Source organism: Marmota marmota, unplaced genomic scaffold, assembly GCF_001458135.2.
Source record: "Marmota marmota marmota unplaced genomic scaffold, marMar, whole genome shotgun sequence".
Lineage (NCBI taxonomy): Eukaryota > Metazoa > Chordata > Mammalia > Rodentia > Sciuridae > Marmota > Marmota marmota.
The window spans coordinates 18,439,014-18,454,256 of NW_025999960.1; the positions used below are offsets into that span (position 1 = coordinate 18,439,014).

The 15,243-nt window shown below is 44.9% G+C and overlaps 2 long non-coding RNA genes across 3 annotated transcripts; one reads left to right on the forward strand and one right to left on the reverse strand.

Moving 5' to 3' along the window:
* The first annotated feature begins 172 nt into the window (after positions 1–172).
* On the forward strand, positions 173–9,958 carry LOC125616677. Its single transcript, XR_007347422.1, has 3 exons — positions 173–327; positions 1,078–1,200; positions 9,775–9,958. It is a non-coding gene; the product is annotated as an uncharacterized LOC125616677 (long non-coding RNA).
* LOC107148671 lies at positions 2,283–11,737 on the reverse strand. Of its 2 annotated transcripts, XR_007347421.1 has the most exons (4): positions 11,633–11,737; positions 4,939–4,955; positions 3,621–3,924; positions 2,283–3,337 (listed from the first exon to the last, which is right to left on the reverse strand). It is a non-coding gene; the product is annotated as an uncharacterized LOC107148671 (long non-coding RNA). The 2 variants fall into 2 exon arrangements; XR_001504300.2 differs by lacking the exon at positions 4,939–4,955.
* Positions 11,738–15,243: the final 3,506 nt, after the last annotated feature.

Consider the following 15,243-nt stretch of genomic DNA (forward strand, 5'->3'; position numbering starts at 1 on the left):
TCTGTGTCCCTGAGAAATTCCCCACACCTCTGCCAAGAGGCCTGTTCCTCCTCACAGGCAGGTGAAACCTGGCACCTACCCTAGAGCTTGCTAATGTGAAGCAGCCCCCCTGCAGGGGCAGGGATGACATCATCACCTGCCTTGCACCTTCCAGACACGTACACACTCTCCCTCTGCCCGGCCAGTGTATCCCTTTCCTCCCTCACCTCCCCCATTTGCTCCAAGATGTCCTCTCCTGCCTCATGCCCAGCCAGGCAGATCTTCTACAAATGCTGCTTTGATCCTGTCATTCCCCAGCAACAAGCTTCCCGTCCCTTCTGAATAAAGGTCAGATTTCTCATCTGTCGGCTGAGGCTGAGTCTTCCCCACCTGGCACCAGCTGCCCTCCCCCTCCCCTGGAGCTATGTCCTTCCCTCCGGTGGCACCTCCTCCTCACCTGTGCCTGCTGAAACCTTATCCCTCCCTTGGGCCCTGGCTCCAGCACACCTCATTCAGTCCTCAAACATTTACTGAATGAAAGTCACACAGCAGGCACCTCCCCCATGAATCCTGCCCCAGTCATTTCTGCAGTAAGTGGCCGCTCCCACAGAGACCCCAAGAACTGGCCTTTGTCACACCCCTGGGCTGGGTTCCACTTTCCTGTGGGCTTGTCCGAACTCCCCTCCCTTTCTGTAAACCTGATATATATTGAGCCTGGAGACTGTTAATGAGATATTCTTTCATATTTGACCCTCACAATGGCCTTAAGAGTTCAGTAGTATTATCCTTATGTACAGGTAAGGAGACCAAGGCTCAGAGGAGTAACTAGTGTGGATCAGGATTCAAAGCAGGGCACCAGATTCTGAGTCCAAGGCCCTCCAGTATGAAGGCAGCGTCTTCAAAAGCAGGGTCATGTCTTTAACAATGTTCCTTCTTCCCTCAGCACCCAAGTTCAAGAACTTCTTTGATTCAATAAATGAATGAATGAAAAGTTTTTCAAAGTCAATTCTAATCAGATGAGTCCTATTTTCTACTCTGATCTCTATCTCTTCTCCCCTGCATTCCAATCTTTTCCTCTCCCTCACCCTGGACCCCAAGGATGCAGGAGATAAAGGAAGAAAAAAACTTGTTACTCTCTTCCAAGATCCAGAGGATTGCTGCTGGCCTCAGGAAATAGGACAGGAAGGTTCCTCCCTTCCACCCAGCCACTAATAACCCCAGGTGAGTCCCAGCGCCAGCCTCCACCCCTCCCCGACTCCTGCTGGACAGAGGTGGGGCGCGGGAGGGAACCTCAGAGAAAGCCAGAGAACAGTGAGGGGGCCCGAAAGGGGCCAAAATCCAGTGACTCATCGTCCTTGGGCCTCCCCTAGGGAGTGAGCAGACACTTAAAATTCCAGCCTATTCCCTGGGGAGACAGTTGGGTGTCAGTAAACTGGAGGGGAGGAGGAAGAGCTCTGTTTATCCCAAACTAAATGCAGCCATGGTAACCAAGGCCAGTGCCATTAGGACTGGGAGCAAAGGTCCGGGCCAGGGGCGGAGCCATGAGTGCCCTGCCAGCCTGCCACCTGGGCCTGCTGCCCAGGCCATGCCAGCCAGGCCTGTTCTGACCTAGCACCCCCTTGTGGGCAGAGCCAGACCTGAGAACTGGGGAGGGACAGTCCTGAGGGTGAAGTCACCCACTTTATAGACACCTGAGTTCTCGTCTTGCTTCTGTGTGCCTTCTCAACGGAGACCAGAGACAGACAAACCCAGGGAGCTCTTGGCCTCAGGGCTGGAGGAAAGGAGGAGTGGGGAACTGAGCCAGCTTCTGGGAAGAGGGTCAAGTGGCGGTATCAGTCAGGGAAGGCTTCCTGGATGAGCGTGTCCCCAGCTAGAGAAAGACAGTAAAAGCTTCGTAACAGAAGAGCCCAGAACAATGGGAATGAGAACTGACAGCACCTTGCTCCTTCTCTTTGCTAGTCACCACAGTCATAAACTCCTGGTGCCTGGAGGGGCCCCTTTGCTGCCACCACATCCTTAATAATGTCTTCTGCCTATTACGCATCTCCGCTGCCGCCCTTGCTTCTTTCTTGGGGTGGAGGTGGTGCTCCCTCTGCCCAGGCACAGGCCCTCCACCTGTGCAGAATCCCGCTTCTGAGAGCCTGCCTGTCAATGTCTTCCCTCTCTTATTGTGCTCCTCCCACCCATATCCAGGCAGGATTTTTCTCTTCTACTTACATCCATGTAGCTGGGTTCATTGGCGCACACCTGTAATTCCAGCGGCTTGGGAGGCTCAGGCAGGAAGCCTCAGTAAAGGCAAGGCCCTAAGCAACTCAGGAAAACCTTGTTGGTGGTGGTACTAGGGATTGAACCCAGGGTCACTCTACTCCCAAGCTATATCCCCAGTCCTAATTTTGAGTCAGGGTCTAGCTAAGTTGCCCAACCTTAGTCTCCTGACATCTCCTGAGTTTCTTACCATTTCTCTGGTCTCCCCTTCCTACTCACTCTTCTTCATTGAATCTTTTTATACATACCTGGTGCTTATATCCATAGTCCTTAATTTTGGTGGGTCATATATCCCTTTGAGACTCTTAAAGACAACCCCATACTGCCTAGCTTCTCCTGTACAATTCAAGGGGCACATGGACTCAGGGAAATCCACTCACAAGGCCCAGATTAGGAGTCTCAGCTTGAATATTGGAATCTGTCTCCACCTCCCCTTCTAGGCAATCCCATCCACTCTTAGGGATGATGGCTCCCAGGTCAAAATCCAACTCTCATGGACGCCAAAGACCCATTTTTTTTTTTTCTTTTCTTTCCTTTCCCTTCCTTCCTTCCTTTCATCTTCATTCCAGTTACCACTCAGTCAGTCCCATCAGGGATTAATTCACTGATTAGGTTAAGGCTATGACCCAATCATTTCTCCTCCAAACCTTCTTGCATTGTCTCACACGTGAGCTTTTGGGGGATGCCACATCTAAACCAATACAGGCTCCAAACTGAGGTCATCATCTAATGCCACCCTCCAGGCCTCACATTCTCTCACACTCCCTGTCTGGGCAACATCACTCCATCTCCAAAGCAAGAAGCCAGGCATCACCTCAGATTCTGAGGATGTTAACATTCCTCCCTTTTGGTTTGGATAAGAGGCTCTGAGGCAGGAGGGGGGGCGGGGAGCTGGTGAGCGAAGGTCACTCTTCTTGTAGCTGCTTCCTGCTGAATGGGGGTGAAGACAGGGGCAGAAGCAGGTCCTAGAAGGGCGTTTCTTCTGGCGGGAACATGTCTTCCCAGGAGCATCTGATTTTCCAGGAGCATCTGATTGACTCTTCGGTTGGTGAAGGTTTGATCCTTGCCATGATGGTTTCCATAATGGTTAATACTTAAAAACACATGGTAACAAAAACCAGGCAAAAAAATGGCAGTGAGGGGTCCCAGGAGGGGTAAGACCCAAGTAAGGATAGGGTTCCACAGGCTGGTGAGAGAGGAAGAGGAAGAGTCGCCAGAGAGCTTTTGTTTGAGTTTGGTAAATTAATGGCTTTCCTAGTCTGGTGTGTGCTATTATTTTTATGGGCTTTTCCTCAGCAGTTAGCAACCTCCCTCCCTGTAGGTGGCTCCATTCATATGTGCATATCTATTGTCTGTGTAAATGTTTACTTTCTTACCTTCCGCACCTTCAAGCCTGTATAAGGCCAATAAGCTTCCCCTGCTGTGTCCAGGTTGAAGTTCCTTTGGGGAGTATTTGAGCCCAAATGATTTCTGTTTCCATTGTGACCATGGCTCCAGCCTTCTGAGCCCCATCTATGACTTGGCTGCTGCCATCTGTGAACAGGATGGCTTCAGCCTCAGCCAAAGGAACATCGGTCAAGTCAGGCCTTCCTGAGCTCACCTGGTCAAGTATATCCTCACAGTCGGTGGAGGGGCTCATAGGGATCATCTTCTGGCATCTGGGAGGTGGGGTTAAGGGCCCTTGGGGGGACAAAGGTAAATGGAGGGTGGTTAAGCAACAGTCTCTGACATTGAATAATATGACTGTTAAAGTCATCCATTTATCTAGTGCACCATTTAGGAGGGTCTCTACAAAGTGTGGGGTTGCCATTGTGAGGAACCGTCCCAAAGCTGATGGAATGGTAGACTTTGATTGTGGGGTTAAAAGGTATGGTGGAATAGTTGGGGCCTGGGATCGTATAGTGGGTGGCATCATTGGATGCCCATATATAAGTTTGAATGGAGAGATTTGTAGGGGCTTCTTAAGGGCCCACAGTCTGTAAAACATTAATAAGCAATAGTCATAAAGTTTACAAAGAAAATACAAAATGAAATTAACAAGAGTAAAAATGTCTAGTTTATGTAACAGCTATGTTTAATTTTGGCTGCCTTATATATCATAACTAATTCAAATTACAGTAATCTTGACAATAAACATTACTCTTTTGGACATAAATTTAAATGAGTTGAAGTTTGACCTGTTTTTGAGCCATTTAACATGTAGTAAGATGGGAGGCAGGGCCTTATCTTAGGATGAGGCTCTTGATGAATTTTAGGTAAAGTGTTTTAGTTGTGAAGGTGATTTTTGTCTCTTCCTTAAATATCATTTTATAAAGTTTACATATATTGTTTCCTGAGTCCACATGAATGTCAGCTAACAATATGACATTACATTTAAAACATGAATTAAAGAAAGGTTGAGAGAGTTTTAACCTTTTTTGTGGAAAAGTAGCAAAATGTTTCTGTGTTTTACAGTATTAACCTTTAAACAGATTAGCCTCTCATTAACTTAAAAATACATTTAAATTTTATTCCAATGTAAAAGGTAACACCAAACTTTATAAATCTTATTGATAACAGATCTAGTCATAAAACGTTAAATGACATAAATAAATCTTCAATAAAATTGTTATCCTTATAAGTCTATCAGATAACCTTAGTTTGGAGAATACCAGTTCAATAAAATGCTTTTGTTTTTGTTTTTAACCTTTTTACCTTAAAGACTTGTATACCTGGAAGAAATGAATACATTTAATATATTAGTACCATAATCATATTGATGTCATTATATTAATCAAGTTTAGCTCTTAAAGAAAAACCTAGACTTTGTAACATAGTATAATACTCCAAAATAACAGCTGTTGTTTAACCACAGTCCTATAAACTTTAATCTTTCTAAGATTAGTTGTTCTACAGAATAAACGTTAATAGCAACCAGGTGCAGTGGCGCTCACCTGTAATCCCAGCGGCTTGGGAGGCTGAGACAGTAGAATCGTGAGTTCAAAGCCAGTCTCAGCAATAGGCTAAGCAACTCAGTGAGACTCTGTCTCTAAATAAAATATAAAATTGGGCTGGGGATGTGGCTCAGTGGTCAAGTGCCCCTAAATTCAATCCCCGGTTTCAAAAAAAAAGAAAAGAAAAAACTTAATAGCCACAATGTTAAGAGTAAAATTAATGTTTCAAGAAATTCTTGTTACTTTAACACTTGGATTAAACTCTGTTTTACATCATTACATTAACATTTTGACCTTAGAGAAAAACTTTGAATATCAGATTTGACTGATTATTCCACACAAAAAAATAATTAAGCTTCTTGAAATTTGCCAATTCTTTACATAGATGTTCTTTCTCAATTAAACTCTCTTGTTTTAGTTTTCGTACCTAGAAATTCTAATTTCTCTTTTCTATTAACCCCCTTTTATGTTTACATTTTGAAACAATTCTTATAAATTTCTGAATCTAGATAAATTACTTCATTTTAATGAGAAGGAATATTTTGTTATTTATAATAGTCTAATTGAAACACACTTGAAAGCTTTTGGGCCTTTGTATATAGAAATCTTCTATAAACCTTTGTATATAGAATTACATCTGTTTACCATTTCATGAAAACACAATGTTCAAGTATATAGAATTATACCTGTTTGGCACTTTAAATTTTTAGTAATCTTATTTTAAGTAATGACACAGAGCATTTTTTAATCCCCTTTTTCATTTACCAATCTATGAAAACACCAATAATGTTACTGTATGGACTTTAAGGAGCTAAGAGTACTTGATGTTATATTTAATAGTTAGCATATTAACTTTGTAGATTAATCAGATGTCTCTTACAAACACATTTATGAGTACTTCCATACATGTCAAATCTCTTACATGTTAAGCTTAATTTACTTACTTACTGTAAAAAAAAAAGATATCAGACAAGTGTATTAAATAGTATAAGTCATTTTTCCCTTGTTGAAGAGAAGTCTTAGAAACAATAGATATTAGACATTTTATAGATGTTAACATTTCATTAGTTGTTGACCACCTAGAGAGACTTGGGTTAAGTAATTTTAAAGATATCTTTACTTTTGTTTGTCTACCCAACTTACATTGAACCTTTAAATCATATAAATCAAAGGTATTTGGATCCATTTTTTAATTTTAGTTTATGAGCTCTCTATATGTTGGTTCTGACACACATGGACAAGTCAGCATAGAACAACAAGTAAAGGCCTTACAACTTTTGAAATTTATTAGATTAAGAGTCAATTTTTGTAAATTGGCCTCTATAAAACAGGTCTGATCAGAAATTATAATTTAGGTGCATAGGATGAAAATTATGAACTCAAAATATAGAATTGTAAAAATAAGAATCCCAGGAAAAAATGATATAGCTATTAATAATTTCAGTTCAGCAACATGAGAGAATTTTTCTGTTAATTGTTTCAGTTTAGCAGCATGAAAGGATGACAAAGAGAGAGAGAGAGAGGGAGAGTTTTGAAGTCCTTCTTTTGTGTTGTAGGCTGGGAGGAGTTGAATACTTTTGGGCCTGTTGGCTTCTTGTGTCTTTAAAATCTCTTTAGAAGTGGAATATTTATCTGCTGTTTGACTATTTATTATTTCTGTAATTTGAGGCTCTTTGATGTATTAGGGGACCTAAGAAACTGGCTGCACTTGAGAGGAGGGGTGTTTTCCTTGAGGACAGTCAACCTTTCAGTATCTCCATTGCTCACACTTGGGTCCGGGCTCGGTGGGAAGCCTCAGGTTAGGGCAGGCTCTTGCCCAGTGTCCATGCTGTCTACATCGAAGACAGGGTCCTGGTTTTTGGCCCTGAATTGTAGAGGCCAAGAGCTGGTATTTAATTTTAAGTTGTCTTCTTCTTTTCTTTTTGGTTTTATCCTCCCAGTTGAAGAAAACCTTATCTAAAAGTAACTGTTGAGGAGACTCAAGACCCTTCTTTAATCGTCTGAGTTTCTTGTGGTTGTCAGGTGCAGATCCACAGATAAAGTGTGGAAGGAGCCTGCCATTAGGGCTGCTGACATTAAATTTGTATATTTGGTGATGGCCTCAGTAAGTTGGGTCAAAAATCTGGGACCTGGTTAGGGTCCCAAAGCAGCTCTGATCCCCCTAAGGTGCTGAGGATCGAACCTGGGCGGCACACATGCCAGGCGGGCGTGCTACCGCTTGAGCCACATCCCCAGCCCATATAAATAACTTTTAATGAAACATGATCCTATGAGAGTACATTAACTTGAAGGCATTAGATAAACTTCCTGAGGAAGCAATATTTGAACTGAGATGCAAGGATAAATTCATTGAAAAGGCTGTAGTATGCCAGGTGTGGTGGTGCACACCTGTAATCCCAGCAGTTTGGGAAGCTGAAGCAGGAAGATCTCAAATTTGAGGTCAGCCTCAGTCATTTAGGGAGGCCTTAAGCAGCTTGGCAAGACCCTGTCTTAAAATAAAAAATAAAAGAAAAAAGGCTGGGGATTATGGCTCAGTGGTTAAATCCCTAGGAAGACGGAGGAGGAGGAGGAGGAGGAGGAGGAGGAGGAGGAGAAGGAGAAGAAGAAATAATACCTGGGTGATCCTGGCCCACACCTGTAATCCCAGACTCAGGAGACTGAGGCAGGAGGATCACAAATTCTAGGCCAGCCTCAACAATTTAGTGAGACTCTGTTTCAAAATAAAAAAATAAAAGGTCCAGGGTTATGGCTCAGTGGTAAAGTGCCTCTGGGTTTAATACCAAGTACCAAAAGAGAAAAGAAAGAAAGAAAAAAAAAATAGTTTGGCAGTTTCTTGTAAACATACCCTTATTGTGCAACCCAGCAAACTATTCCTGGGCTTTTTATCCAAATGAGAACATATATTCACACAAAGACAAACAGCTTTATTCATGACAACTACAAATTTAGAAGAACACAATTATCCATCTAGTGGTAAATGAATAAACTAGAATAACTTCCTAAAATGGACAATAGAGGACAATTTTTAAAGGGGTGGGGGGTGACTAGTGATACCTGCAACAACATAGGTTGAATCCCCAAAACATTATGCTAAGCTAAGGGAGTCAGAGAAAAAAAAGCTACACACCAAATGATTCAAATTATAAGATAATATGGAAAAGGAAAAACTACAGGAACAGCGAACAGATCAGGAATGGCCAGAGCTGAAGGCAGGGGGTGAGAGACTGACTCTGAAGGAACGTGTCAAAACACATCAAGGTGATGAAATGAACTGTGTTTTGATCATAGTAGCAGTTCCACAACTGCATTCATTTGTCAAATCCCACTGAACTGTATACCTAAAAAGAGTGAATGATCTGCATGCAAATTACACCTCAATAAATCTAAAAATTTTTAAAGCAAAAAATAATAGCAGATGTGGGAAGATCATAGGTTAAAGAGTTATATGAATAAGATTAGGGATAATAAAATCTAGTGACCAGTAAGACATACAGATCTGAAACAGAAGAGTTCGTATGCTGTTGGGTGCTATATCATGTCACAGTGCCAGTGGTCATTCTATCTGGAAAGTATTCCTCTTAATCCCTGTGTCTCTCCAGAAAGTTCCTACATTTTTTTTTTTGTACCCAGGATTGAACCCAACGCTTAACCACCTAACAATATCCCCAGCCCTTTTTATGTTTTATTTTGATAAAGGTTCTTGCTCAGTTGCTTAAGGCCTCACTAAATTACTAAAGCTGACCTTGAACCTGTGATCCTCCAGTCTCAGCCTCCGGAGCCACTGGGATTACAGGAATGTGCCACCATGCCTAGTGCTATCATTTATTTTAAGCCCTGCACAAGCATTCCTCCTCCATGAGTTCACCTCCGTGACCCCCATTCTTCAGCACCTGGAATGAAAACTTCATAAGAGCAGCAACTCCATCCTGGTTATTCTTTGCTGTATCCCCAGAGTCTAGAATATACCTGGCATATAGCAGGTGCCCTACAAATAGTAAATTAAAAGAGTTACTCTATCCTCTGACAGTATGTTGCATCTTTTCATAGAACCAATCATACTGTATTTTGTTTATGCAATTATCTTTCCCCACTAATAATCTCCTTTATTATTGTCTCTCCCATTCCCTGGCATTGGGGATTGAACTCAGGGGTACCTACCACTGAGCTACGCCCCCAGTGCTTTTCATTTTTTTATTTTGAGATAGGGTCTCACTAAATTGCTGAGGCTGACATTGAACTTGTGATCCTTCTTTCTCAACCTCCCAAACCCCTGGAATTACAGACATGCACCACTCATTAATTTTGCAACAGGTGTCACTAAGTTGTCAAGGCAGGACTTGAACTTGCAATCCTCTTGCCTCAGCCACCAGAATCAGACCAGGTTGTCTCATCATAAAGCCACACTGTGTGACCTTCAATGGGATCTCAAAAAAGTTATTTACTTTTTAAAATTTTGAGATGGGGTCTTACTAAGTGACTAAAGCTGGCATCAAACTTGATATCCTCCTGCCTCAGCCTCCTCAGTACCTGAAATTACAAGCATGTACAACTGGGTCCAGCTATTATTGTCTATTTTTATTTGTCTTTGTATTCCCAGCTCACCAAGGAATGGAAACAAATTAAAGGACTTCAACCTCCAGGTTGGTGATTCTTCCAGAAGAAGTGGGCAGAGGAGTACCCTTGAAAAGCACCTGCTGTACCTGGGCCCTATCATGTGCCCTGCAAAACAGACAAGACTCACTAACTTGGTACCCAACTTGATCAAGGTCACTCAACAAGTAAACAAACTAGGCTTCAAACTAGGCTTCAAACTTTGTCTGACTCCAAAGTCTATGCTTTTCCCATCCTCTCTTTTCTTTAAGATCCTTAACTCCATGGTTTTCAGGGCCTTTAGCCCCCTCTTTTTTTGAGGGGCTGGGGATTGAACTCAGAGGCACTCGACCATTGAGTCGCATCCCCAACCCTATTTTGTAGTTTATTTAGAGACAGTTTTACTGAGTTACTTAGCTCCTCACTTTTGCTGAGGTTAGCTTTGAATCCTCCAGCCTCAGCCTCCCAGGCCACTGGGATTACAGGTCTGCACAACCGTGCCCAGCTCAGCCCCCTCTTGAATGACGGTTCTGACCTCAAATTCCTCTGATAATCCCTCCTTAATATTCCACAGCTGCTTTGTTTGTTCATTTGTTTGTTTGGAGATGATCTGCTATGTTGCCCAGTCTGGCCTTGAACTTCTAGCTCAAGAGATCCTCCTGTCTCAGCCTCCCAAGTAGCTAGAACTAGATGCATGCACAACTACCCCTGGCTGACAAAAGTCACATGAGCCCCCATGAGTGCTAGTACTCCTCCTTTTCAACTGAGATCTTTTAATTTCCTTCATTTCCTCACCTGCCTGCCCCAGTGTGAGCCACTTCAACAGTGTTTGAAGTTCAGACTCTTGCTCTCTCACCTCAGGGAAGCCCACCATTTCCCCTCCCTCCCTTAGGATACAGAGTATTTCTTATGTGGTTGTCTCATCATAAAGCCACACTGTGTGACCTTCAGTGGGATCTCAAAATTATTCACACATCCTTTTATGCATTGTGGGTGGATCACACAGCTTGCCACAGGCACCCCAGCGTCAGGCCTCTTCTTGAGATTGGAGGAGAGGCAGGAACATGTAGAGGTTCCACGTGTCAAATCCCAGCTCTGCCACCTACTAGTACTATCACTTTTCAAGATTCAGCTTCAATGTCACTTCCCCAAGATTCTTGGGCTAGATAGTGATTACTGCTACCGGTGTCCCTAGTTCTCTGGACTCCGTCCAGCATAGCAGCAACTACACTGTCATCATTGCTGAGGTAACTGCCACCAGCCTGACTACATGGTCCCATCCTAGCTTAAGGAAACTGCCATCCCCTCTCCGCCACTACAATGAGATGTCCTCCTGTTTTCTCCTTTCCTTCTTGACACACTTCTTGAAAGTGCAGTGCAAACTCCGACCCTATGTGGGCACTCACTGCCTCGTCCTCCTCAGTCCTCTGCCACCCTCCTCCCGGCTCTATCCTTCTGCTGCAAGTGTCTGCCTGCCCTCATCATCCATGTCATCATCCATGTCCTTCATCACTTTGTTCATCGGACCCTGTGGACTGCCCCTCCATGAAAGTCATCCTCCCTGGGTTTTGTGACAATTAGCCCTCCTGATCTCTTCCTAGGAGCTGACCAGGGTCTGAGGCCCTTTTCTCTTTTCTTGCCCCAACCCCCCTGGTGCAGACTGTCACTTCTATTCTCTGATCCTTGTCCTTCCCTTCCCCACCCCAACACACATGGGGTTTGCACCCATATTCTTTCAATGGGTGGTTCCAGAGGGGACTCCTGCCTATAGCTGTGCAGGGCATTCTGGCAGGACCCCTGGCCAAGGACACAGCACAGAAGCTGCTTCTTCCCAATTTGTAAAAAGGCTCCCAGGCTGTACTTACTGCTGGAGGCTCTAAACGCTTTGCTGTCCCAGCTGCTCACAGCACAGTCCCCCACCCTGGGGCACTTCTGGCAGGTCAGCTGAAGCGAAGATAGGGAGAGATGTGAGTCATGGCTGATAGCCTAGATGATTTTGAAATCGGTTCTCCGCCCACTCTTCCATTTCTCTTCCACACACCGCCCCTCCCCCCCTTTTCCAGAGACTGCCCTAGGCCCAGGCTGAAAGGAAAGAAATAGCAATGAGAAGGAAGCAAAAGGAACCAGGAGGCTAGGAAGAGAAGCAGAAGGTAGAGGCAAACCAGATAAGAGAGGAGACTACTGGCTTTTCAATTGTCCCAAAGGTCTTCCAGCAGATTGTCTCATTTGATTCCCACAGAAACTTTTTTTTTTTGGGGGGGGGTACCAGGGATTGAACCAGGACACTTAACCACTGAGCCACATCTCCAGCCCTTTTTAAAAATATTTTATTTAGAGACAGGGTCTCACTGAGTTGCTTAGGGCCTCACTAAGTTGCTGAGGCTGGCTTTGAACTCGAAATCCTCCTGCCTCAGCCTCCCAAACTGCTAGGATTACAGACGTGCACTACTAGCTCTATGGAAACCCCTGAAGTGTAATGCCAAATTTGTGGGATCCAAATAGACCTCCAGGAGCCGAATCCAATGCAATCACACAAGAGTCTTTATTGTAAGCTCGAGCCTGGACTCACAACCAGTCTCGACGCAGCGGTCCCAGGGAGTGAGTCCTGGACCTTTGTTCAGTGAGATTTTATAGGTTTTGGGGGATACTCTATGTGTCACAACATCACACAGCAAATAATTCCATACCGCAGGAAAGTCAAACAACAACATTGATTAGCACATTCACTGGAGGAACAAGTTGGGTAGGGGTGATTGGTTAGTACAAGAGGTTTAAGCCACGAGGGGTGTACGTGCTAAACTACATGGTTTCCCAACATGTTATCAACCACCATAAACTACTGGGGTCATTTGGCATCCCAGGTATTTTCCCTGTTTCATGCTGATTGGAGGTTGCTAGACGGTTGCTATGAGTCCTCACCTAGCCTAACTGAGTCAGGGACACCTGGCACCACAGATCTCTCCTATTATTTGCAGACAAACAACTCAGCAGGGTGGGTATGTGCCTAGAAAGATTCTGTAGGTTTTTCCCAGGACAAGGGTCACGCCCCCTTCCTTAGGACAGACCTTGAGGTAGAAGCTGGTTTCTCAAAAATGGAGTCACATCAGTTTCTCAGAAACAGATATTGCTATAATCCTTACCCTCCAGACAAGGAGAGGAAGGCTAATACAAGTTATTCAAGATCATGCAGCTAGCCGTGGGAATCCAGATCTTTTGATACCAAGTGCTATGTTCACCCCTGGGTGCCACCTTTCTCTGGGCAGAGTCCAGTGCGGTAATGGGGATGGCATTGGGGTATTGGAATTATACTTGAGGAGAGACCAGGAACACCAGAGAGGATATGAAAACAGGTAAGGCCATCTCTTAGTGGGAAGAGGTGGCTTTGCTAGAGAAGGATGGACTGGGAGATGAGGAGGTTTCTAGAATTCTCTCTAAGTTTCAGCACCTACAGCATCCTGGGCAGCTAAGCGCTCTGGACACTGACTTTTCCTTTTTATTCTTAGGGAGCAACCTTTTGAGTACAATCCCAACTGAAGCAAATTAAAATGTGTCAGCACATCCACCCTCGCACCCTGCCTGCCCCAAACCCTCAGAGCACAGCTCCAACTCTAGCCTGGACATAGTGCCAGGGCCTTCAAGAGAAGGTGCCTGAGAGAAATTCCCCATGTTTAAGATTCAGACTGGGTCCTGCACACCACACCCCAGCTGTACCCCTTCACCCTTTGTCTCCAAAGTTCTACCTACCTCTTTACCCCCTTCCCTGTCTTTCCTCAGTCTGCTAAACTGCACTTTTTGGTTCCTGCCCCACCTCTTAGCACATCTCTTTCATTATTTAAACCTAAACTATGTATGGAGCTCCCCCCACAAGCCCATTCTGCACCTTTTCCAGGATGCCCTTTAGCAAGGCTCCCAGGGCCTCCTCTGAGGGAAGCCTCATAGGTGACCCCCTCATGCTTTCACTCCTCCAACCCTCTCTACAATACCACCCCTTCCTTTTTTTTTTTTTTTTTTGGTACCTGGGATTGAACACAGGGGCACTTGACTACTGAGCCACATCCCCAGCCCTATTTCATATTTCATTTAGAGACAGGGTCTCTCTGAGTTGCTCAGCGCCTCACCATTGTTGAGGCTGGCTTTGAACTCACAATCTTCCTGTCTCAGCCTCCGGAGAGCCGGAGAGCCTCTCGGGATTACAAGCATGCACCACTGCACCCGGCTCACCCCTCCTTTTATTTATTTACCACACTTAATTGTACAACTGAATGTGGACCCCTCTCTCCAACACACTGGTGTCACTCAGTCCTTGAAGAGGATGGGAATCAGTCCCTCCTTATTTCATCTAGAGATCCCCGCCCTCCTGCCTCAGTTGCTATTCTAAACACCTCCCTCCTCAGCTCTGGACAAGAAAACTTCCAGCCTGGATGATAAAGCAGGGCTAAAGGACATCAGACCCTCATAATGCTCCCTAATCCTCTAATCCCCCACCATCTAATTTTCCCAGTGAGTCAGCTACAGCCCATGGTGGGAGAACACAGGAGGGGTGGCAGGAGGGACCCACCATATCAGAGTCATCTCTGAGTTTACTCTGAGTTAAACCGGCCTTGCAGGTTCCCCTCCCCCTCGGCAGGACACAGGAATGCAGGGCAGATGGGGGAGGAGAACTATTTCCCTTTCTTCAGGACCCTCCTCTGCTGAGGCTCTTTACACATCTTTGTTAGGAAAACTTCTCACCAGGGGCCCTCCTCCTCTGCTCTCCCAGGGCTGGTTTCACAACCACCCTATTCCCCCCTACACCTTGCCTCTACCCCCACTCCAGAGCCCCAGTGCTGGGAATCCCGGGGGTGAACTCCTCCCTCATGCCCCTCTCTCCTTCTCCCCCAGAAGCTACCAGACCAAGTGAAAGGCTGGAACCACAAAGGAATCTGGAAGTGGTGGAAAAGGGCAGGCTGGCACTGGATGTCTGTGGTAGGTATTTGCCCCCTATGCTGCAAGAGGTCAGGAATGTGGTCATCGATGTTAGCTATGGGAGATAAAGTGCAACTGGCAGCTCTCCACCCCCAGGCCCCAGCCTGAGCCTCCATAGGCCCCAGAAGGCCCCAAGCAGCTGAGGTGGGGCAAGGATTAGAAGGAGACCTGCAAAAGGGCCTGGATAAGAATTCTGGGATCTGTTTCATTGTTAATAGACTTCAAAGTCCCTCAGGAGTCTTACATGATTTAGAGACCTCATATCCCTTGAGCCATCTTTAAAATAGTGCGGTGGCTCATGCCTGTAACCCAGAGGCTCAGGAGGCTGAGGTAGGAGAATCACAAATTCAAAGCCAGCCTCAGCAATTTAGTGAGGGCTCTAAGCAACTGAGTGAGACTCTGTCTCAAAATAAAATATAAAAAGTCCTGGGGATGTGGCTCAGTGGTTAAATGTCCCTGGTTCAATCCCTGGTAATAAATACCCAGTACAAAAAAAAAAAAAAAAAAAAAA